This window comes from Bombus impatiens, unplaced genomic scaffold (assembly GCF_000188095.3).
Source record: "Bombus impatiens unplaced genomic scaffold, BIMP_2.2 scf_0191, whole genome shotgun sequence".
Classification (NCBI taxonomy): Eukaryota; Metazoa; Arthropoda; class Insecta; order Hymenoptera; family Apidae; genus Bombus; species Bombus impatiens.
The window spans coordinates 299,569-324,892 of NT_176610.1; the positions used below are offsets into that span (position 1 = coordinate 299,569).

At 33.1% G+C, this 25,324-nt stretch overlaps 1 protein-coding gene across 1 annotated transcript in view; it reads right to left on the minus strand.

The window, feature by feature from the left end:
• Positions 1 to 473: 473 nt before the first annotated feature.
• Positions 474 to 25,324, minus strand: part of LOC100745007 (forkhead box protein O) — a 298,728-nt gene continuing 273,877 nt past the window's right edge. Inside the window, exon 8 of the transcript XR_001102114.3 lies at positions 474 to 3,903. The gene's annotated coding sequence lies outside the window, so the exon portion shown is untranslated. The remainder of the gene's footprint in view (positions 3,904 to 25,324) is intronic.

Below are 25,324 nucleotides of genomic sequence, written 5' to 3' on the forward strand. Positions count from 1 at the left end.
ATAACCTGCAATATTCAAAATGTAAAATTGTTATATAATATCCATTCTGTAACAATATGTACAACAAAATAAAAAGTTTATCGATTGGTTTTTGTACTAATGATGCAATCATAATTAATTCAAGTAAACTGAAGACACTTTTATCGGTTGATGTTCGTTGCTAATGTATGGTTTAAAATCAATTTGTATTTTTTTGCCGCAATATAACAAAAATTATTCGTATGAAACAAACTATTTAATATTATAATTTTTATTCATTATATTCCAGATATATGGTTACAAATAATTTAATTTCAGTTACTAACTTAAAGAACATCAAATTTTCTAATTATTGAAAAATAATAAATATTCCATGTACGACGATTGTTTACTATATTATAACCAACTCATAATCATCTAAAAAATAAAACATTTTTGAACTACCTGATTGCTTAAAATTGGTTAATGAAATTCTGAGTAAAAATAAAAAATAATTAATAGACAAACACGGATTTTATTCTTTTTAACTATAACATCCAATCCAATTGCTTTATAATGAATAAATCTGAACTTAAAATGATATAAGCATGGTTACGAGCATAAACTCAAAGTAGCAAAAATTATTGATCAGTCGTCGTTAGTGGTTTACCTCGTTTGTCACCCAGCCCCATAGCAAACGTGTTTTTCAGTCGAACGGGGTCTGCTATTGGTTTTATACATACACGCAAAGGTTACCCTAGACTTAATCATATTTGTTGATAAAATTGACTTTCTTCTTCACTACAGTATTCGAGATACCCTTAACATGTAGCCACCATGTACTTTACAGACTTTGAAAGCTATTTAATAGCGATCTTCGACGTTTCGAAGATCTGTTCTTGTATCGTTTGATCGTCGGACGATTAAAGTCTACTAAATTCACCTAAGCTCTTCAATAGTAAAAGACACTGATCTCGACTCACGCACTTCTTTTTAACCAGCCTACAAGATTATCGCAATCCTCGAGGAACATCGTACAGGACCCTTTAATTCGTCGGGCTGATACTGTCAAAAAATGCATACATTTCGGATGACAGTGATGGAAATGTATCTTAAACAAGTAACGTTGATACGATCGATAGGAATCCCCTTACGAATTATACGATTAAGGTTATTCGATCAAATATGCTCGATTTTCGAAGTACTCGTACATCTTCGTATCGTTTACACTGATTTCTAGGAAAATTTGTTTAATATTTTACTAAAAGCATAAAATGCCCGTCTGTGAAGAACAGCGCCGGTGTATGATAGTGTCAGTCCCGTTTATTTAAATAGCACATCGATTTAACGATTACAGTTTTGCAGACAAAAAAAAAAAAAAAATACAAAACAAAAAAGAAATAGAAAAGATGAAAGAAACGAAAAGGAAACGTTCACCTATCGAAAAGCACCAACGTGTTATCCATTCTGTTCCTCTATTGTAAGATGACGCGACAAATTTAAAAGAAGCCACGCAGAATAAGCTTTCGTCGTCGTGTCAATTTCGATTCCTAACCATCTGACTAAAAACTTTATCCTTCTTTTAGACATATCTACTTGTAGCATTTTACTTAACGTTAATTGTACCTATATCTTATACATAACCTATGTACTTATCTCTTTGCCTATATATTTATATATATATAGGCAAAGGTTATATATATATATATAATTATACACGTAATTATATATATTTTTTCCTTTTGTATACTATACATAACATTAGCAAACGTACAATATTCTATAGAATATGTTCAATATATTTTTATCCTTGTATAATATCATATACATGTATGATGTGTTCTATATATATATATAACATTATATATATAATTACTGTTATATATATAAATATCATACATATATATCGCAACATAGAATTCGTAGCGATATCCGCGCACAGTTTCTCTTAAATATTTTAGTTACATATACAATAATATTGTGTGTCCTTCGTTTTCTCATATTCATGTATCATTGTATATTTATATTTACTTATTTTTATATAATATACTTATATCTATATTTATTTATATATGTATAATATGCGCCTTCGTGCACATGAGGTTACTTCTATAGGGAAAGAGATCGTGTACGTACGGCGAAACGTCGGCAAAGACGTCTTGTCCATTCGTCGCTCATTTTATTATCTTAGTTGTCCGTCATTTTTCCCTTTTTTTCCTTTCGGTTCTTACTTATTTGGAGCCACGCAAACGAATTACGAGTAATTTTGCATGTCATCGTGATGAGACAAATAAACAAGAAATAAAAGAAAAACCGCAAAAAAGTAGAAAATGTGCAAGTGAATTTTTCGTTTACTCTGTTAAACTGGCCCAACGTGGCATATTATTCGCCGTTCGCGGATTCTACCGTTCGTCGCGGATTCGCAAAAATAAACTGGCGAACGGGAATCACGATCCAACGGCGCGTATATATTATATATATACGAACTATACATATACACGAACACAAAAGAAAAGTAACGAAATCTCGTGGATTTGTCCATAGCGCCGATTTGTCTGCCGTGGGACGATTATGTGTAATGTCTATGCGTATTACGGGCTATCGAGAGATCCGAGACGGAAGTCGAACGCCTTTGTGAGTTGCCGCTAGTTCGCAGCATGCGTGTGTAGCGTCGAACGGAGGAGCACGCGACGATCTTCGTGCCACGTGACATGAGTTGCAGGTTGCAGGCGCAGGTTCTCCTGGTCGTGCACACGCACTCGCGCGGAAGTCACGAGGAAGGAAACAAGAAGGATCTGGAGAAGCTGATCGGAATACTCCAGCGATCGAGAGAAGTCGACGGGATGTTGCTTGTTCACCCATAGCTCGAATGGTGAAAAATTCCGGAAATCGTGCCGATTCGCGCGAAAGAATTTATCGTAGGCCAAGCTCTTCATTTTGATGCATACTTTTTGAAGTAAAAAGATAGACTTCCAGAATATAAATGATCTTTCTCTCTCTTTCTTAGAAGATACGTTTACATATGTGTCATGGAATTCGTGCTGGAATATTTTATTTGATATAAGTTTATCCTGAATAACAAATTTTGAGGTCACATTATACAGAAGCATTCACATTATACAAAAACATTGTGAGGCGAAGAGATTTTGAGCAAGTGAAGCAATTCTATTTTCAAAAGAAGTTAAAAAGAAAATAATGAATTCGGATGCATTGATTAAATTCTAGAAATTGTCAGCTAGCAATAGTTTTAATTGCGAAATGTTTCTTTAGATTTAGTTTGTCTCAATCAATGATCAATTTTTGAGTAAATTAGAGTGTGCTCGCAAATATAGAATTAAAAGGTTCAAACCGTAGATCTATGCTGATTCAATCTTCAAGCATAAGAAGAATTCCATCGACTCAACTTCCGGTTACATTTTCCTCACTGAAATGTAATACAATCGTTTTCTACCTATGCTACATCCTCCAATGACGTCATGATTACGTTTCTCATCACCACAAAACATTAAACTCTAACTATCGCACGGAAAATGTAACAGAAAACAGGAAAACCTTACGTATTTTTCTAATGAGAGGGTCATAACAACGATTAAAAGTATTTTGTCGTTATCCAAACGCTAGAACGAAGAAATATCTCGGATCTAGGATTGCGAATCGGCAAAATCTCATGCTATTTGATGTTTGGAGTCTCGAACTTCTTGCTATGTTTCATTTCCACCTAATCGTTGCATGAAATAGTGGCAACGAAACGACATTGCCTGCTCCCCGATGTTGATCGCATTTACGGCGTTCTTTTCGCACCACAGTTGCACAGGCGTAAATCGGCATCTTTGAAGTACGTTTGTTGGTATGGTACATATCTTGGTTGTGGTCCGGTATAATTATTTCTACATCTTATCACAAGTACTCGTCGATCCTCCAGCTCGTCCTCGACACATGGGATTTCTGTAACAAAAGAAAATGATGATGCGTTAATTTTTTTTTATTATGTACATTCTTATATACAGTGGCGCACTAAAGCAATTAAACATTTATAAAAACATTTTATGAATATACTACGCGTATTATACAAAATATTTCGAAACTTCATAGTTATTGAAATATGTAAGACTATTATGATTATATTGATAAAATTTGAAACATATTTGAAAATGTACATAACGTAGGATATTTATTGTACTTGCATTTTATAGAGTTACAAAAGTATTTAGGCAATCAATTATCCATTACATTAATAATCCTCAATATTCAGTGCAGGTAAAATATTTGATTTACAATTATTATATAAAATACTTTTATCTAACCAATGTGTCTATGTTCAAATAATTTTATCTGATGAATACGTGAACATTATAGTTTTTATCGTCTATTATAGTAATCATATTAAAAGAGACCTGGTATTCTGTAAAATAATATCTAGAATGACTTCATTTGTGTAATTTCCGCTTATGATTGTACTAATTATACCTAATCATATTATAAATAGGTTCTCAATTATAGAGGGGAAAATAAATAAATATGTATCTATAATATACATTACAGTATTGTCACAGTAAATATGATATACAGATAACAAGACGTTCAGATAAGGAGTATTCAAATAATAGAGGTTCTACAGTAATTGTTATATAATATTATAAATGTGGACTACAAGATTAGAGAATTCGATATAATAGTTATTATAGAACACCACTTACTGAAACGGAATTTTAGTTAGTATCTGATTAAATGAATTCCTGCCGACTACATCCATTTATTTGAACATGAGTTCCTATTATATAAATGAAAATAGTACAGAGAATCAATAACTATTATATGAATTGCTAGTTCCGCAATAGTTTCAATTAAATGGAGTCATATTCTAATAATGATTTCGAAGATAATAATTTATTACGTGAAATATAGGATAGATAAATATTGAGCCAAAGCAGGAAAAAAAATGTTATGACTCACTTTGGTATCATTAAATAACAACAATTATTACAATAGTACAGTTATTTATTTTAGAATCAGTCAAAGTAACTAAATTAATTGAGACCGTCTCACAAATACTAAGGGAATTTTGGATTGGTAAAATGTGATTCGATAAAATTAGTTAAATAATCTTTAATAACAGTGGGTACATTCTGTTTATAATTATTTCTAAATATTTTGACACTTGTATGTGACAGTTTCTTTCGTATCTAATCTAACTTTATATGTGTGAAAACAATATGTTTCTAACATGTTTATTGCGAATTATCAACTGAATAGCGACCGGTCGGGTCCAACCGATCGGTTGATATCGCGAATCTTGAATGAATTAACGCTCAAGGTGGAGGAGGTTTAATATATCGAGTGCTAGGGTAGTTTGGCATTTTATTTGCACTTGTTGTATACAAGCAGAGTTGGATGTTTTGATCACGACCGTCGTAAGATGTTGTTGAGACTGAAGAAGATGTAATTTTTCTCAATGTGTTATGTTATGTAATTGTTCTCATTATGTTTGTCCCAATATGTTATTGATACTCCCCCAACCGCTGAGTCTCCATCGTACATCGTTCTTTCCGTCCCTGACTTTTCACAGGTTCACCTGTACTCTCGGGGGTGCATATCCTTCGGTATTACCAGGGTTTTTTAAAACCCTGCGTCATCAGGTTAATCGCTCGGGAAGGCAGGCAATTCGGAGTTTCCCAAAAAACAGAGGTGTTGCCCGAGTCATAAACGGACGGCTACTCCAAATCCCGAGCAATGTTTTATGTGTAAAAATGTACACGCATGTACTCAAATGCAAAAGTATATAAAATATCAAAAGTAAGAGACATATTATTACATTTAGAAAATAAAACATTCTCTTATTTGAATTACGATCCTTTACTTATATTTGAAAAATCATGAATTTGTATACATAATTGTAGTATGATCATGATTATTGATAAAAATCAAATTAATTTATATTAACGGTAATTTTATATAAAAGTAAAAATTCATAATTCTTGTCATTTTCTCTTGAAGTGTATATTTTTAAAATGTTTTATTTTATGAAAATAATGGATTTCTTATTTCTAGTGTAATAATTTTCCTATTTCTCTTATTTCTTTCATTTGATATCGAGAGTTTAGCTAATGATAAACTTTAAAAAGTTATTCGTCAGCTAATTTATTTTTACTTCTCTTAAATCGCCGAAATACTCGTATTTGAAGTAGATCTATAATTAGACAACTTCAAATCGATTAAGAGTACCACTTGAATAAATATACATAGTTTGTCAACGTTTGGCGCGAAATTATCAAAGAAATCTAAACTCGGACGATTTTAGAAAAATAAATGCTGCAATGATGATAAATACGTTAAAAATAGGTACTCCATTTTAAAATAAACTCGATTTACAACTGTAAACGGTAACAAGCATATCTCATGGAAAACTTCTTGGTCGTTTATTTCAACCAATACAAGGATATCGATTAGGGAGTACAAAGTAAGATAAACAGCAAAATATACAGGGTGCATCACCTAACTCGAGTACCTTACATATTTCACTTATTATTAATGATAAGAAAAAATGTTAGACGAAGGCATTATTTGATTTAGAAGGGCAAATATGATATTAATCATAAAATTTTTCTCAATATCACATTTTTCCAGATTACAAAGTCATTAATGTCTTTCTAAATGGGGCTATATATTTTTATTATCATGGCGTTATAGCTGAGATTAAGACCAATCCAAAAACCTATAATATCATGGCATTCATATGAGCACGAAAAATTCAGAGATGTTCGATAATAGGTATCAGCGAATAATACCATGATTATGATAGAGAAATTAATGAAAAAAAACTCATTTCAACAAGTGTGCAAAATAGTGACCATCTAATTCAATATATTTCTGTGAAAGATTAACATACGATCTTTGGCCATTCCTATAAATTACTGACGAATATTAGCACACGCACTTCTAATGTTGTGGAAATATCATGATAAACTGTTTCGTCAATTATATTCCACGGAGAGAAGTGTAGGTGCGTGAGATCAAACAAACACACAGGCTATTAGAGTTGTATAAAGGCCGATCTAACATTGAGGAAACGTTTCTTCTATTGAACATCATTTTGAACTTTGTTGAAGTAAATTTTTCTTTACTGATCTCTCTATTACAGTTATTTTATTATTTGCAGCTATTATCAAACATTTTTAAATTTTTTGCATTTATGGTCACGTGAATGTCATGGTATTATAGGTCACTGAACTAGTCTTACCTCTTACCTCAACTAAGACATCGACGAATTTGAAGTCTCAAAAAATATGACCTTGAGAATAATTTCATGATTGCCAACATATATGCTCCTCGAAATCAAGTAATGTTTTTCCTCGTTTATCCTCGTTTTTCCTTGTTCGACATTTTTTTATATTATCAATGATAAATGAGGTATTTAACATGTTTAAGCAAGCAATTACGATTATTGCAATATAAAAAGCTGTTATTCGATAATAATGCTATATCGGCCATATATTTATATGAACTCTTTTTCTTTTTTCGGTACGCTAAATTCGTCCCAGTTATACCTGTGGCGGATCGGTATCAACAGGACGCTGACAGGTCGAGGCATCAACGCGGCGCAACACCTCCCGGGCGATCCGCTGGTACCAACCGCCAACACTAGAGGGCTACGACGACAACGAGTCTGTCTGTCTAACTCGCTAGCGGTCGCATATACGAGCGATTGATACAAATATCGCACCTAGCGAGACTCCCTCTACGTCTAAGGCAGGGACTACCGGGCATAGCCTTACTAACGAGTCCACTGGTAGTCCCGGGACGAAACGCACTCTCTCTCTCTTTTCATCCGCCACATTGGTGACCCCGGCGTGAGTGAAAGTTAAAGAGGTGACTGTGATAGTGATACTGAGACTCTATAAACGCCGCGAATTGAAACTGCTGTACGATGGCAAATACCGAGGGGATTGCGAACAGTGCACGAGTTTACCAAATAATTAATATGCCTCCGCTGCAGCCCCTCGGAGGTCACGGCGTGGTTTACGCTTCTGGAAATACAGTTCGAGGACATGGATCTTACGGACAACAAGCGAAAGTTCGTGACCCTCGCCAGGTGCCTCGGCGGTCGGTACATGTCGCATATCGAGGACGTGAAGAGGAGGATACCAGAGGCGAACAATACGATAAGTTAAAAAACACGATCATTCGAGAGTTGGCTGATACAGCCAGCACGAAGTCACGCAAACTGCTGACTTTCGAAGAGATGGGCGATCAAAAGCCGTCCCAATTCCATCAACACCTGAGAAGACTAGCCGGTCCCTCCATGCCGGACGACTTCCTCCTCACACGCTGGAGGGAGCGACTTCCGGAATATCTAGACATCGCCCGCTCCTCACACCCTGGAGGGAGCGACTCCCGGAATATATAGACACCCGCCCTGGCCGCGGTGAACGAAACGGACGTAGAAAAGTTGACGCGAGCAGCCGATCGAATTTACGAGACACACTCGTTGAGAAGACAGAGGGTCGCCATTATCGAGACAGAGAGAACGGGAGGCGAACGGCAAGATTGCCCCTCAGAATCGACAGACAGACCCGTTGTCGTCGTAGCCCTCTAGTGTTGGCGGTTGGTACCAGCGGATCGCCCGGGAGGTGTTGCGCCGCGTTGATGCCTCGACCTGTCAGCGTCCTGTTGATACCGATCCGCCACATACCTATCCCTTATATTTAAGGAAACATCACATATGAACATAGATTTTTTCAAATATTTCTACGACAGAATGTATAATTTGCCTTTTCTTCCATGAAAATTAACTGAAGAAGCAATCATTAACATATGTATTTTTCCTTTCCTTTAGAATTGCACATATATTTTCTATTTTCTTAACAACATATAGAATGATTTTTTTACTGTAAATAATGTGTAGGAAGCTATTCTGTATCACAAGTCAGAGAAAACTCAGATTGCTATCAACATAGAGTTTAGTCGCTCCTGAGACTTTTCCATATTTTGTTGAGGTTTATGCTTTAATAAATGCTTTCTTGAAATTTTTGAGAAATTGAGCACTCATTATAACAAGACATATTTAGTTTCTGCTAATTAAAAGAATGGATCACGAAAAAGCTGTCTATTATATCTCAATTATTTTATTCATCGAATTATTTGATTCTTTGCTTGTTGTTACGTAAAAGGAAATTCCGAAAAATTGTTCACACTTCTGTATGTTAAGTTGTATTAAGCGATATCTTCGTTGTTACTTTCAAATTTGTTCAAAATTGCAAAAAATGCAATTTGAGAAAAGTTGAAAGAAAAATGGAGAGGAAAAATTTCAAAATATTTTATTTCTATGACTATGAGGTAAGTGTCGATATTAATCCAAAGTCTAAGAAAAAGTTTTGTTCCGTCGTTAATAATAAGCTACAGATCAACGTATGCTCCAACAAAATTCGTATTCTGAACTTGCTTATTCTTGACATCAGAAACTGACATTCTTGCTGAAATCCATTTTGCTAAGAGCAAAATCTTTCTTTTTTGGATATATCGATCTTTTTTTAATCACAAAGTAATGCTGACACGAAAAATGGTATCGCAAATTGATTCAGAAGCAGAAGTGGAAACTATATACTATCGAAATGGTAGAAAATTGTTCTAATACGAATAAAAATAAAAACTTGATAGGGAACACTTGAATTATACATTTAAATAAACATGTAGAAGTTGGTTTCATAGATTAGATTCAATAACTTGTTAGTAAGATAAATAGAAAAATAACACGTAATTAATAAAGCTTTTTAAAATATATCTTCGTGAAAATACACTATCGCATAAAACTCTGGGCATTTATCATATCTTTTTCAAAATCTAAGTAAATTTAAATAATTGTAGAATTCACATCTTATATGACAAGGAATGTAGCTGATGTATAATATGGTAATGTATTAAAAATTTTATTTATACATCATTTAGAATTCATAATTTATATCGAATATTAAAGTTTCGCTAAAAATGGGAAATACTTTAAAACGCAAGTACATATTGTAGGAGAAAAAGGAACTGTTTAAATACTTCTATAAATGAATTTATAATTTTTAATAACCCAATGAACATGGTCTTTTTATATAAAATACTTTTACATTGAACTGAATTTATACAAATTACTTTCTAAGTAAATACAATTATCAGCAAAAGTTTTTCAAATTATGAACCCGATTATACGAATAAAGCAAAAATTCTTCAAAATCGTTTAACAACTAGTGCATAAAATACAAACACATTAACTATTCACCGCACGTATATATGTAGATCTAATCAAACAAACAATGCATATACGAGAGAATCGTGCAGGACTGACTGGCATACAGTACCGATCAGTTACTTCTGACTTTTTCCACTAAATATTAGCACCTCTATTTGAATAAACAAATGAATATGACGATTCTGTGTAACATGTTTCGAAGTCATATCGTTTATTCCATTGTTTTCGCTGTTCTAACACGTTAAATGTATAGATTGATATTTCGAATTATTTAAAAGTTATTTTCTAGAACTGATATTTTGTTTCTCAGGTAAGTAAAAGATTCTAATCTATTAAGTATAATTATCAGTTCCAGTTTGCAATTTTCTTTGTATATTATATACATTATGATCTAAAAATGTTTTCAAATGTTTGTCGGCCAGTATCGACCATCCAACTGCCATCAAGTATAGATTAAATATTTTTTATCTGTAAGTTCAATCTGTTGGTAACTGAAATTAAATTAAAAGATGTTCATTTAATCTTCTACCTTTTCCCACAGAAAAATCTCCGAAATTGCAAAACAGAAAGAAGGAAAATGGACAGAAGAAGGCATGAATGCGGCTTTGAAGCTACTTCTCGAAAATAAGATGATCCAGAAACAAACCGTTGAAGCTTTTCAATGTTTCAAAAACGATAAATGTGATGGCTGGGCACACATTCGAATGTATAGATCAAGAAAATATTAATTATTTTACTTGTGATATATGTAAAAATAAAATTTGAATAAAGATGTATATCCTAAGCTGTAAATGTTTCTTTTTTAACATTATTAATCATTTAGGTCGAAAAATCTACTACTTAAAATTAAAATGTCAATCTTTATTATTTAATTTCACAAAATTAATTGCCATTAATTTACATAAATAAATAATTAAATTACATAATTCCACATAATTAAGTTGCATTTGTACTACAAACTCATTTTTAAAATTTTGATATTCACCGACCAGTCCAAGACGTAACAGAAAAACTTACAGCGCTCGGTACTGCACGATTCTCTCCTAGTACTTAAAAGAAAATTAAAATCCCTCAAACAGTCCACATGATCTTCAAACATATTCATTTTCTCAAAAGCTCTTATAGCATTTCGCAATGTAGCCCTCTGTCAAAGACGTCTACTTCTACTTATTCCTTACCAAATCTAATGGATCATCCGATTCGCTCGCGTATTGCGTGTTACAGCCGACGACAAAAGAACGATGGAAAAGTTGTCGAAATAGATGCAGCGTGTACGATCGACGAGCAGCTTCGTTTAGCGAGAAGCTGATGGACTGACGATGGAAGCAGGGTGGGAAGAACGAGCAGCAGTAGCAGCAGCAAGCAGAAGCCAGGAAAGGGAGACGAGACCCCGCTCGCGTTGCTGTCGTCGTCGTCGTCGACGTCCTAGCCGTGATTTACATGCAGCCCGGAGGCCGTTGTCGCGGTGGCTTTTACCGTTCTCTCCAGCTCTCTGCTCTTCCAGCTTTTAGTCGCCGGCTCCGTTCCTATGTGTGCATCGAACAGTTGTACGTACACGCAAGCAGGCTCTCTGGACACCTCCGCGAATCGTTGAATCCAGGAATTGGGTTTCGCGTTGGCGCGTCATTATGTTGTTTATGAGCACGGGAACGTGGCGAGACAGCGAAGAAAAAGTGTCCACGGACGCACCGGGCAATATTTACCGGTCAAGCGACACAGCACCAAACCCGCGTTTCAGGATTTTTCCAACAGGACGAGTTTTATACGGCCGGCTGATCCACTTTGCTTTCGAACCACGACCAATCGCCGCGCCGCTTTGGCAGGCTACCAATGAAGAACTCGTCATGTGTGTGTTTCAGTTGTTGGAACCTAACTTACGATTTTTCCTCCTTTCGTTTACCTTCCTTCCTTTCTTTTTGAAATTTTACTTTTCCATCACCTTTTATCTTCGCCATTCTTTACGGTTTCATCTTCACGGTGTCTCTTCGTCGAACGTTTTGGTATTCGTTTCTTTTTTTTTCTTTTGTTTTATTCGAAGAGACACGAAGGAGTACAAGAAGACCCTATAAAAACCCCATAACGCGAGATGTACACAATCTCATAAAAATATTTGAACGCTTCTAGACACTTTTTATGAATGTATCATGTGCATTATGTGAAACCATTTTGAAATTACATTAACACATTAGCACACGACTATCATAATTGCATTGATAAAGTTTTAAAAAGGTTTGAAAATTTATATAGAAATTACAAGATATGTTGTACAAGTACACATTGCCCAGAAGTATTTGAACAGTCGATTATCCATTACATTAATAAACATATTTAACATTTATTGTATGTTTAAAATGGCTATTCATGGTACATACTAATTTTTTATTAAATATATGTCTACAATAAATATCTTGTAATTTCTATATATATTTTCGAATTAGTTTCAAATTTTACCAATGATAGTCGTGTCTCATCGTAGTGCTAATGAATTTGCAAAATGTTTTATAAAATATAGGGTGCGTTATGGGAAACAGACGATTTTCAAATGAACGTTACGAAGCAGACAGTGGGGGTAGATGCTTGAGTAGGAGGGTATTTAACGCGTTAGGCAATATCACTTCATTTATTATCATGTCGCTGTGGACATTAGAGCATGAATGTTTGTATACGGTAGTTTCGTAAAAAGCGATAAGTCGGTTATTGAAACTCTTTCGTCGGCGTTTCAATATTGGGCGTCATGGGAACATTTCAAGTCAAGGGAACATACCATCTCAAGGTGGGTAACATCTTTTCGAACAAGAGGAACAGTAATGAAAAAGAAACCACCTGGACTTGTCGCAAACTGCAAGAACTCTGGAGAACGTGGGAAGAGTGAGAGAAGCCATCATACGGAGTCCAACTTGTTCTGCTCGGCGACATGCTGCTGAATTAGGAATGAGCGAAAGCACAGTAAGGCGAATGCTACACAAAGATATGGAACTCCATCCTTACAAAACGATGGTCGTTTAGAAGTTAAACGAAGGGGATTTTGACAACGTTCAGTCTCCGCCGAGCTAATGCTCGAAATATTATTGAAGAACATGAGGACGCAACCATCATGATGAGTGATGAAGCACATTTCACATTCAGTAAAGAAACAGAACTTCCAATACTTGCATAACCCGAAGGTGGCGGTTAGATGTGCTATTGGTAAATTTGATATCATTGGCCCGTACTTTTTTGAGGAAAATGGAATCACCGCGACTGTAAACTCAGTTTGATACATCAATATGATCAACAATTTCTTGAAATCGGAACTATGGAGAGGAAGGATTAACAGACAATATGTGTAGTTTCACAAGATGGGACCACCGCTCATAATCAGGTTCCTCGGTCTCCTTGGTCACCTGATTTTTCAGTGTGTAACTTTTTTCTGTGAGATTACCTCAAGTCACGCGTATACGAAGGAAAGCCACAAACATTAGGAGAACTGAAGGACGCCATTCGCCAGCAACTAAGGATGATAAACGAAGAACTGTTGGGGGAGTAGCAGCGAACCTCCCGGAGCGAATATAAAGTTGCATTCACTAAAATGGTCACCACTTAAGTGACATAATTTTTCATACATAAATTCATCGTCTTTTTCCTCTGCAATCTTCATTTCCTTAAAAAGCATTTCATCCCCACTGTTATTTCTCAAATAGTGCCACACAAGGGCAGTAGGAATTTTTTTATCTCGTTATACAAGTATCCTATTGTAGGTGCAGGTATAGTAGGTCGTTCTCGTGACTGGGCTAACGAGAGCATGTGAGTTTTCATGAAGAAGCACACGATGAAAACGACGAGATACGCGCCGAGTGGTCTTGAAACTTGCGCAGCAGGTGAAAGGTAAAGGACTGGATTGCGTGGTGAGAAGCATTACAAACGATTACTCCTGTTTCTGCTGTTAACTCCCATGCATGCGGCATAATGCGTTATTAAACAGCTGTTTCGGGGAGTCTAATGGGAAGCTCGCGCAAATTGCTCGTTTGAATCTCGGATGCCTTTTGGTTATTCGTCTCTTGTCGTTCTTTTATGGAATAAATTGTATGGGCGTTGTAAACGGGTTTTTATTGTCGATATTAACGTGTCTAGTTGAATGACTTATGTTGTATTTAACATGATTTATTCCCCGAGAAAAGCTTATTGTAGTATTTGTTTGAGTTTGAATTCAAAAAATTGAATTGATATATTTTACTTCTTCATATTCAATATTGCATACATGCAATATTGTACTTTTCTAAGTCATTAATTAGACGATTTATTAGTTAATAAGTCTTAAACGATAAATGTATTTGTACATGATAAATTGGTTTTCAATTTTGATATATTATTCCTTCTTTACAAAACTACCCGAAAAAATATGTTTCTATTATTAATAATTAATAAAAAATAATTTTTATATACGAAAAATTACACAAAAAGGCACTAGTTAATCAATTTTTGTATAGTAACTTACATTTGCGTAATTTTAGTATCATAAAACGGTCGAGAACTATTTCATTCGCGTATTACTTTGTTCAGTAAGCTTCAATCTATTAAATGCTTTTCTGTGATAAAAAGATCTTAAATGTATGTAATTTATGTTAAGTAATAACTATAATTATGTTGGCTCCTTTTTGGTGTATGTAAAGTATTACATATAGTATAATATAACTTGTTAAATTTATTTTCAACTTTGTTTATTATTTACATATTCTTAAGTTCTGTTATAGATTGCTTAAATTCGTGCTTTTATTACATTTTGTACACATAACTTCCTTTTCTATTTTAAATGTTAAATGTTCAAATGTTTATTATTTTTAAGAAACTCTATTTTACATACTTGATTCACCAAAGAGCAAGACCAGTTTTCATTTGTTGAATGATAAAACCCATTTTATTAAATAGTATATATTATAAATTATTCATTCAAAAACAAGCATACAATTAATTTTTAAACACTCAAAAAATTTTAAACCATACAGTATACAATCGCGTTAAATTAACCTATTAAAATTATTATTCCCAGTAACAATATTCTTCAATAAATCTCATTCGATTCTTTTTATAAAACTTCACACAATGTCATATAGTATTTTTGTATTTCAATAATATACTAATTATGCTGCACTACATTGAATATACAATTACAACAATGCTAAAAAATAACAAAGACAGTAACAGAAAATACAGTCCCTTTACTATCTCACAACGTTAATTTCACTAAATACAGATATGTCTCGTAATTTGCATTGAATGAGTGAAAACTCAGTTAAAAGTTATTCTTGTATCATCACACTCAAGTTCCAAATCTTGGAGCACGTGCAGAAATCGTACGAACTAGCAACAACCCATCTACATAAATTTCATATATCATGGATTTATCATTAGTATAACTCTTCCAAAGCCGTTGACATCCCCTTGGTCCTACTTCGTAATTTTATGCTCGCGTTCCTTCCCCAGGCGCAAGCCAGTTTTATTCCCATCGCAGACTTTGAGTAGCGTCATTCAGGGTATTTGGGCGAAGAAACGAGAAACGACGGAGAAAACCAGAGGACAAATAGAAACAAAGAGCAGAAAGTGAAAGGAATGGGTCACGACTTCGTTGAGATTTTGTGTCGAACCACTTTTCTGCTTGTTGAATTTGAGTCATTTGCCGACAATATAATTATGACCTTTAATTATCAAAGAGAATGACGGGGACAATTGTTGGATGTAGGTTGTGTGTCTTAACGGTAATGAATGAATTGCTAAGATTTAAGATTACTAAATTTACGTGCATGAACATTATTTTTCTACTTCCAATGGTATTAACGTTGGGGTTATAGTATGTATTACTCTCAATTTTATATTTTGTTAGTATATCAATTTCCTAAATTCCAATTTTCTCATAGTCCAATCTTTCCATTTCTAATTCTCCCTTAATTCAGATCCTAATTTTTCTCAATTAAATTTACAATTAGTATTCGATTTTTACGTTCTGAATTTTCCTATCATTCAATCATTCAATTCTTAGTTTTTCCAAAACACAACTTTCCAATCCTACAATTTTCAATTTACCTAAATCTTGAGTTTCTAATTTTTTCATTTTTTACAATCCATTTGGAAAATGAGTCATTGTAAATTTCATTTCTCACGCAATTTCACCTATATAAACTATATGTAAAAATAGTGCATTAATTTTTTTACATTTTTGTAATCAATTTGTGTGATCAATATATTACTAACTGAACGAATTATTCTTGAAGTTATTCCTAGAAAAGATCTAAAAACCATGAATATTGTTCGGATTATCACAGTGATTTTAAGCTTATAAAACATGCTCGTAAAATAAAACATACAGACATTCGGTCTGTCCTTTCTATTTTACATTCAATTAAATGTATACACGTGGAGTTATAATTTATGCTTGAAATTGTTGTAATTGAATAGAAGGAAGATAAAGTATATGTGATATCGTTTATAAAATGTTCGTGATAATTAATTCGTTAATTGCTTATGGTATAATATTATCTCTTAAATTTACTTGATTTACTTAAGTAGTTTTCATTTAATATGCTGCATTTGCTATGACATGTATTTAAATTACTCATGAAAATGCAATATGAATTTTACTTTTAAAAAATTGATTTTTGTTTTTATGGTTCAATGTTGATTAAGCATTATTTACTCCTCCCAGAGACTACTGCCAACTCTGCTAGTTTCAAATGATTGCATTTTTAACATAATAAATATTTTATTCTTATCATAGTTTGAACAGTTTCATCTACAATTGACAATTGCTGAATATGTATTTTCGACTATCTATCAAAGAGTCCTATAAATCCGAATAAAAAGAATAACTATCTAAATTAGTTATTCATCTCGATTAAAAACAGAAGCTTCAAAGTCGACGAACCTACACAAGATTCAACAGAACGTATCGAGAGGATGCACGGACAAATATATTTCACGCTTAGAAATTCGATACAGATGAATTTAGATAGCAAAAGAGAAAAGAAGAAAATGGGGGTGGTAACTCTGTTAGCACTTCGCACAGCTAGTCATTCATACATACATACACAAAAGCTTGCGGCACTCTTCGCTCGGGGAATGAAAGATCGGACGTCGATGGTAAAACGTGCTTGCCTGGACTTGCTAATGGATTCCGCACTCTGATTTCACCTTCTTTTCTTTTTTCCCTTTTTTATCTTCTTCCTTTTTTATTTCGTGGTTCCTCTTAAATTCATGTACTTTCCATGCCTTTGTTCAGGTGCGCATACTTGGCGTTCTCGTGGAAAGCTATATACATAATTGAAGGACCTCTAGCGAACCCTTTAACTTCCAACCTTTGCTACACCGCACCGAGAAAACCCGCTTATTGTGTATTTTATAACCGAACGTATTCGACCCTATTAAATTTGCGAGCAATTAAGCGCCCGTTTGAAAAAGGAATCGATATTTCCCCTTTAGTCGTTCTGTTCTACGAAAAAAGAGAAGAAACGCGGAAATAAATTTAACACTATCCTTCGTTTATCATTTATAATATACAAAAATATCTCTGTAGAGTCCCTTTGATATTGAAGGTGCATTTTTGTATAGGATACATCATTCAAAAGAAATTATTGTTACTTTGTAATTGGTCAAAGAGCACATTTGAAATATTTTGGTATCGATGACGAATAATTGGTTCGGTACTGAGATTACTTTTTAGCTGTATCGCTTGTTTTTGAAGCGATTTGTATAATTTAGTGGAAATAAAAATATTGTAATTTTACTGTTTATAATGCCTCGTGTAATTGGTATTAACTGCACTTTTAAAAAGAATGCCATGAAAAAGTATGGTATGATATAGAATGAACCCATCGGATTCAACTTGATATATTTTTATGCGTGAAAAAGGATTCTAAATAAAGATAAAGATTCTAATAAATCTGCTTTCTCTTAAAAATAGGATTCTAAATTTGATACAATTTTTTACACGCTTAATTCTTTGCATTCTGAAAATTGTTGATGCGACCTAACACATTTCTACAGTGAAGTTATTTAAAACTGAAAATTTTCTTTATTTAATCATATATATGTACAGTAATCTTATTGTCTTTTAAATTTTTTATTAGTGGAAGTAGCGCAAAAAAATATTTGTTTGTTATTAGTATTAATGCACAGTATTAGTAAAATACGAAGTGTTGAAACAAATCATTAATTTAAAAGTTTTAAGTTTACTAAGATTACGAAATATTGAAACTATAATAAATATTTGAATGATCCTTCGTTGAACCCAAGACACTTTTCCATCCTTTCCTTTTCATTATTAAGTATAAGGATTGTACCCTTTTTTTGAAATATTTTATAACAATATTTTGTAACAAAACACATTGTTGAATATTTTGATATTTAGGAAACAAAGCTTCTGTTATTCTGCTATTAATTTCCAAGACTAATTATTAGCTTAGTGAATAGTATTATAATATTAATATTAGAATAGAATCGAATAATCATTAAACATTAAGATCATCATTAAACACGATACTTTAAAACAATAAAAAATACAAATATTTATGTAACATAAAATAAGTCAATCATGATTTAAATAAATTTAAAATCAATCGTAACTTCAGATAAATTTTCATAAATACGTCCATAAACTAGCTGCCATTCCGATAATATCTAAGTTGTTAACTCCTTTTATGATGTAATTCGCGTGCAGAATATTGGTCATCTTCGAACAATATATTTTTATCCATTCTTTCGATTAAGTAAGAAAGGCAATTCCATCCAACAACCTTCTTGTAATATCTCAAAGCAATTAACTGTCTTTGTATTTAGTAGTTAAACGATACGGAAGTATCGTTATTACGTTAATACCTTGGCTCCGCTGCTAATGCAATTTCCAGGTGGCAATTAGTCATTGATACCCTCTTTTTGGAACATTTATCGGATGCTTTCTACGACTAATCTTCTTAAATACTGTCATTTAACTGGCATGCTTTATAATTGACAGTTTGCAGTTACAATGAACAAATTATAGATATATATAGTTCGGGTTGCCATATCATATTTCGCGACAGTGCTTTTTAATCGTCCGGATTCCCGCGCCAGATCGTAATAAACCTTATAATTTTTCTTTAATTTATATCAATTCAACATCAATTCGGAATGAGTTTTGCATCATTTGCAAATAAGTTCGTATTATTAGAGACTTGTAATAATAGCATGAGTGTTTCAGTAAATTACTAGGAAATTATCCCTTTTTCAAAGAAATAAGAAAGCTTTATAAAGTTCCTAATAATTATGATTACAAATAAATATTCAGGACATTGCAAATAATCTTTGTTACTGTTGATTCAGAAATACATAATATTAAGAATGAAATTTAAATATTTACTGTGTGCGTCGACTCAAGTATTTAACGTACTCTTGTATTTCACAATGTGTAATTTAAATTACAATTTTATATTTCTAGTTTGTTTTATTTTACAATTTCTTATTATAACAAAATTAATTTTGCTGGTTCTATTACTTACTTTTTCATAAAGCCATAGCAAAATTTCAAATGCTATAACTAATTAACTTTAATTAAAAATTTCAAACTTTGAAACCATTTTCATCCCTTTTGAATATTTCTAACTATTACCATATCGTTTCATTTTTAATTATATAAAATAATGTAACTAGTTATTTGCTCCTTCTTTTTATAACCGTTTTTAATTATTTATATATATGTATTTACTTTTATTCCCATACTAATACTACAAAGAATCAATATTATTAAAATTCTGAGAATGTCCTAATGAATAAATAACCTATTTTCGCTTACAATACAAACAATCTTACTTATATCAAGTTATATCAAATATTACTAACATGCGCTTAGAAAAACTAAACGAATCAAAATAAGCAATGTACAAAGCTAATCACATGTCATTCGATCTTCGTTAACCTACTAACCCATATCAATAAGATATTTCTTATCTATTTCTTAAATTTCTAACTCTAGTTCCGTATCTTAAACATTTATTTAGTATTCACGTCACTGAATTAGTACTAGGTCATTCTATAAGTAATACGGTTTTTCTAAGAACTGAAAAAAAAGAATTACATCGATAAAAAGTGGTATTATTCCCTTGATAGGATATTGAAGTTATAGAAATTATTTAATATGAGTTATTTACTATGCCTTCAAATCTAAGTATTATTGAATTGTGCAATTGCCAGTAATTAGACTATTTAAAATCAACGTTAAAAGAAACATTCAATTCCGATGGTAGTTTTGATGGAACATCTAATATTCTCGTTCGCGTTATAAAATTAGGTAAATGAGAAACGAGTAATTTTGCGAATGATTAAAAGGCATAGAATTCAAACATTTCTTCAAAATTAAAGGACTTTTAAATGATGACAATAAAAATGTAGAACTAGAATTATAAGAATAAAAGAAATATTACATCAATCCATAATTGCACTTTTGTGTGCTTTTTAAAAACATGTGATTTAAAAAAGTCATTTTACGCAGATGAAATTAAAATAACAAAACCATTAAAACCATTAAAATAACAGAGAGCTATACTTTTTTTTTTTGTTCTATCACAGTAACAAAAAGTATTTATGAGCTTATGAATTCATTTGATACGTTATCTTTTCTGTCTTAATTTCCTATGAACAATTGTATGCATCGAACAAAATCAATTCATTTAGCAACATCTGAAGAAATGTTATTTCTTATACGCATTCAAAAAAGCCATCTTTTTTAGCATAAATATGTATTATGATTTTGAACTTTAATACTGAAATATTTGATAAATTAAACATTTATTAAGCATAGAATAGAGAATACGAGTACAAATGGTCACGTAAATCTGTTTGTAAATTATAGTGAATGAATCTTAAAAACTTATATACAGTAGTTCACATAACCATTTGGGCACTTATTGTAGAAATTTTCTACATATTCTATGTGTTATATAAAACATTTTGAAATTTCATTAGCATTACGATGAGATACATCGTGACTGTATTGTTAAAATTTGAAATCAATCTGGAGATATAACATACTATATATGTATATTGGAAGTTACTTGAATTCATATAATAATATAATATATTATTATATATTACATATAAGCTCGAAAACCTTCCAACCTCCACATCATCCGAGTAATGTTACGAATTTCGGCTCGCAAAACGTGATATGATGCCTCCGATAGTGATAAGCCGGTTGATTTCGCGATAAGCAACATTTAATCTCCGTAAGTAAAATACAATAGAGTATTTGGCTACGACGCGACGCAACGAGTTTCATACACAGTCTCCGTACAATATCGCGCGTAGTCCAGTGTTCCGTTGGAGGTTCCAGCATCGAGTTATTAAGCTGGCACCAGCGGCCATGTCCAATACTGGAAAAGTGGTAGAATTTAATTTAAAAAATAGGTTTGTCGGTGGCACCATCGCATAGAGCGCACAGTTTTTTATATTTTTAATTTCCAGCGGAGAACGTCGTTTCTATCTGTCACTGACATACCCTCCTCATCCCTGTTTTGAAATGAACGAAAAAAAGAGAGAGAGTGGGAGAGGGGGGAGAGAGAAAGGGCATCAGAGCTATTCTGTCGATGTATGATCTGGCCACTGATATATGGCGGTAACGTGAGCAAAAATGCGAGGCCGATTGAATTACATTGAGTTACGTGTCGTTACGCAACGTACCTATGGGCAGAGAGAAGCCTCGGCAAATTTATAGTACGACCTTTTGGTTACGTTTGATTTTGAAAAATCGTCGCCGTTCGAAATTACGATCCCACCCACGCCCCGCGCGTTTTGGCACGTGCGCGTCGACCATATTTATTTGCCCCACGTGTTCTCTCGGGGAACCACTTGCTGTCTCTCTCTTTCTTTCTTATTCTCTTTTTCCATCGTTCGGATCATATAATCTCTCTCTCTCTCTTTCTTTGTCGAACATCGACGCGGTGTTCCCGATTTTCGGATGCCCCCGCTTTCCGGCAAAATATGCGGCCCGTGGAAACGACGCTTTATAATATCATGGCTGACACTTATCGTTATGCATTCTTAAGTGATAAATCTCGAACGAGCCGCGGAAATGTTCGAAATTTCGGAGCGAAAGCGCGGTCGTCGCGACGCGGATCTTCGATGCTTGCAACTCGGCCACGCGCTGATCTATATCTGCTCGTGAACGTGTACGTCTCGTGCATTTTCATTTCATCAAAAATACTGATATGTAATTGTAGCTTCAGTAAGACAAGAAATAGATATCTGTAAAATATTTTTGGATATATATATATTCATTCTAATTGTAACCGTCTATACAACTTTAATCCTGGCAAAGATAAGAACAAATTTATTATGCTATAATATCATTTAATATATGTATTCTTCATTAGGACATATCTAATAATAAGTTGGTATATGTACTTTCGAAGTAAAACATAATTGTGTGTGTAATAACCCGCACAGATCATGTACACTTTTAAACAAATAAAGAAGACATATACACTCTTTCACAAATATTACCACTTATGAAAAAAAAGATGAATGTGAATAATCATCAAGATATCATTAAAACCATTAAGAAATCATTAATTATTTTATGCATCATTTATGAATAGTTCTATCAGATGGAATATCTCTTTCATAAGAATCACACAGAAACTTTCTAGATAACTTAGAATTTCTTAATACAAATATATTTTTGGATACATTATTTCTTGTACATTCTTTTTCACTACAAAAGACTGAGAAACAGAAAATAGCGGAAATAGTAGGGCGAAAATTATATAAATTATGTCTCCTGAACTACAATACTAATGATACGATATGTAAACTAACGATAAGTAAGTTCTTTGGTAATAAAAACGTCTTTGATAATAAAACTTTTGTTACTTTAATGTTATTAATAAGTGTTTAATAATATTGAAGTCTATATACATATTATTCTTCTTGCTATAAAAATTTCATTGATGATTCGTTTAATGCTGAAATGATATCTTTTTATTACTATAATAATATTATGAAAAATCAGTTAAAATTTACTATACATCATTAAGTTATATCCATATCTTCATATTAGACATTTTTTCTTACTACATCGATAATAATATTGTGATGTTTGTTGACATTTCATTAAATTACATTAGGAAAAACAAATTTGCATCAAAATATGATTTGAATGATCAACAGTTATTAAAATCACATGTTCGCGAAAAAAATTCGTCCTACAATTCGAAGGCTGGGACTAGTTTCCCCAAACGTTATCTTCTACAGAGCAAAAATTCGCCTCCAGCTGCTAAGAAATGCTACTACCATCTCATTATACAATCATCTCCGTGCTTATCTATGGGAAAAATTTTCTTTAGTCCGTATTCTTATGCTGATTCTTCCGTATCTTATATTTGAGAAAAAATATACGCTTAGATTAATCAAGATTTTTCTCGTTATCTTTTATTTTGCATCCATATTTCTATCAAAATCTAACAAAGCATTGTAATTTCATATTTCATACATATCTAATTATTTTTGCTTTTTTTATTCTTGTCGGAGTTAGATACATATTGAAGGAGTATTTTATTTCCATAATTATTATGCATTATGTGTGAAACAGACTTGAAAGATTTGTAGATTATTAATTGCTAACAATTAAAACACGTATTGAACATTAATATCCTCGGTAGGAACCTATTAACCCCCAGTAATAGAAAGAATAATTTGGCAACACTAGATACGTCTATTCTTAGAAATATACAAACGATTAGAGGTTCTAGAGAGAGAATAGCTCTGATTGTGATTGACATGCGTAACGCGATGAAGGAATGCATTAGGCAAAGAATAGTTCTGTACATAAGCCTACATCATTTATAGAAAATTTTAATAGTTAAAATAATGCCACATCATAAAGATAGTTTCTAATCTTTTCATTACAAATAATGATTGCTGCGATATCCATAATTATCTAAACATTTCTTTTCTTTTACTTCTTCTTCGACTCTTAATTCCATTAAACTGGTCAAGTTTCTTTTGCTTCGATTTATGATATCAATGATTATACGAATTTGAAAATGCAGGCATTATATTTGGGTGTACTGGAAAACATGTACAAAAAATTCTTTTAGTTTATTCCACTAAGAAAGTGAAGTGAAAGAACGTAAATTATGTATTATCAAATATTGTTTTCTCGGGTTATAAAAACCTTAATAGAATAATAAACGTTTTACGAGAGTTCACTGCATAAACCAGAGATACAAAACAGTGATGATTTATGACTTAAAAAAATATTGTTTATCATAATGCTATAAATTACTCTTCAATTTATACAACCTTTACAAGGCTATAATAGCTAGGTAAGAAAATAGTAACGAAAAACAATATCGAACAAGTCTTACAAATTTCTTTCCAGAAGCACAATATTAAAAGACGAAATTTAGTAAGATAAATTGCTTACAAAAAATTCCGAATTAAATATTGCATTAACACAACATTGACCTTCAATGAATTAAACAAGTACTCCATTGACTAAACTTCTTCCCTTGGACATTACCAGGAACAAGCGAGGAGAATTTTCCACCTAGATATCCTCGACCAGTAATGCAATTACCAAGCGATAAGAACATAAACTGCTCACCACCCAAAGTGGATTAAAAGGAAAGCGCTCGCTCGCTCGCGGGAGAGAGAGAGAGAGAGAGAGGGAGGATAAGAAACAACCATCGTCACCAAACGCCACTGTCCCGATCGTTTCAACCATATACACCTTCACCACGTACTTCTTAAACACATCGATTAATTCCCGCAGCCATACGAGTCACGCGAAAGCGAGCCGAAAAACCGGGATCGGTTGTTCAAGTAACTGTTACCCAGGGACTACCCTCTGAACTTACATATCGCACTATCCGCAAGTGCAAGGACAGTCAACGCCGAAGAAGAAAGGAGTGCGATATCCCGACAATTGAAGATAGAAGGACGTGTGTGCGCGCCGACAAGGAAAGGGAAGAGGGAAAAGAAAGACGTGGAGGGTTAGTCGGTCTCTCTAGCTCAGATATGTGGATGCAGGATAGAAATATGTAAGTGTACATGTGCGCGTACTGCTGCTGGGTGAATAGGTAGGACGATATCTATGGGAGGGGTTGGCCACGTGGCGCCGCGGCGCGCCGTTCC